Source organism: Orycteropus afer, unplaced genomic scaffold, assembly GCF_000298275.1.
Source record: "Orycteropus afer afer isolate SDZICR_OR568_19922 unplaced genomic scaffold, OryAfe1.0 scaffold00057, whole genome shotgun sequence".
Taxonomy (NCBI): domain Eukaryota; kingdom Metazoa; phylum Chordata; class Mammalia; order Tubulidentata; family Orycteropodidae; genus Orycteropus; species Orycteropus afer.
In genome coordinates, this window is record NW_006921644.1 from 1,767,264 (window position 1) to 1,769,083 (window position 1,820).

Sequence of the window (1,820 nt, forward strand, 5' to 3'; positions counted from 1 at the left end):
AGGTTTTGCATTCGCTCAACTCTCATTCCTGCTCCTATCAACCAATTTCAGCCTCAGCCTACTCAGCTCCAAATGGAGACCAGTGACTTGCATGATACCAGCCAACAACGTCTGCCATGCCAATAGTTACATGAAGGATCAAAGTCCTTTGTAAAGTGCACAGATGGGAGTTCTTTGCTTGTTTACCATTCTTGAAAGGCCCACTTTGCAAAGAGGTTGGAAAAATGCAAAGCCTTCATTTTTATTCTTTTATCAAAGATGACAAATATGGAAGTCATAGTAGTCCGTGCCTAGGGGAAAAGGACCTGATGGAATAAGGCTTTTTGGGGAGAAACAGTCTTGTTTCTTTCCAGTAAGGAAAATGACAGCTATCCAGTCACCCAGCTGACATGCAGCCTTCAAGCAGGGGTTTGTCCCTTCCAGGGGCAGGAGAGATGTCAGTGTCGGACCCAGGAAGCCCATGCCCACCCACCAGCCACCCAGGAAAGGCAGAGAATCTGAACAGAGAGTATGTCCAGGCTGGGGGAGTTTGCCTCTCTGTTTAGGCCGCTACTATTGCTCTGAGCTCTCCCAGCAAGCTCTCTCATTCCGGCAAAGAGGCAGGGGATGTACGTGGCAGGAGGTTATGGAACAAGAAGTCCAGAGCCTAATACCAAAAAGACGACCTCTCTGATAGAATGGGAGGAAAACGTGGAACCAAACTCAAATTCTCAAAAAGCCCAGACTTACTGGACCGGTGAGACTAGAGGGCTTCCTGAGATTACCGTCTGGAGCTACTCTTTAAACCCTGAACTGACACTATCCCCTGAAGTCACCTTTTAGTGAAACAACAGACCAGAATGCAAAATAACGGATATTACCCATGAATACAGTGCTCCGTTAAAAAAAATCATCTACAAGAGACCAAACCAAAAACCAGACTCACTGCCATGGTGTTAGTTCTGACTCATAATGACCTTCAGTGTGTTTCTGAGGCTGTAAATCTTTAAGGAAGTAGATCGCCCATCTTCCTTCCATGAAGCACTGGTGGGTTTGAACTGCTGACTTTCTGATTAGCAGCCAAATGCCTTATCCACTACACCACCAGAGCTCCTTACAAGAGACCAAAAGGTCAACAATTACTCTACAGCAAAGACGAGCAGGTGAGCAGGCAGGGAAAGTGGAAGACTGGAAATGGAACAACCAGGATGGAATTAAAGAGAACGCGACACACTGTGAAAAATGAACGGATGTCACGGAACAATTTGTGCAGAAACTGTCAAGTGTGAATTTAATTTGCTGTGTAAACTTTCACCAAAAACACCAAAAAAATATTTTAAAGTATTATTTTAGAAAGTACCAAAGAAAGACAATCTATAGAATCATCAAGAATGGGTCTGGATGAACCCACCAGAAATGCTGCCTGCAGAGATGGCGCCGTGGTCGACACGGGCAAGTGTGAGTCCTTCACCACTCTGGGGAAGAGGCCATGGTGCACACGTGTGTGAATGCACATGTGACACAGCTATGAATGGACCTCCACCCTTTGCTTTCACTACCTCATTTGATCTTGAACGGCTCTGCATGGTGGAGCTGAGATTTGAAAACTGTGTTTGACTGGCTCTAAAGTTCATGCCATTTATCTCTGAGTGTTCCTCAAAGGCTAGTTGTTGAGGGTTGAATTATGTACCCCAAAAAAAGATATGTTGAAGTCTTAAGTCCTTGTATCTGTGAATGTGACCTTGTTGAAATGAGTCTTTGCAGGTGGAATGAGGTCATACTGGGTTAGGATGGGCCCCAAATCCAATGCCTGTTGTTGTTGTTGTTATGTGCTGTCGAGT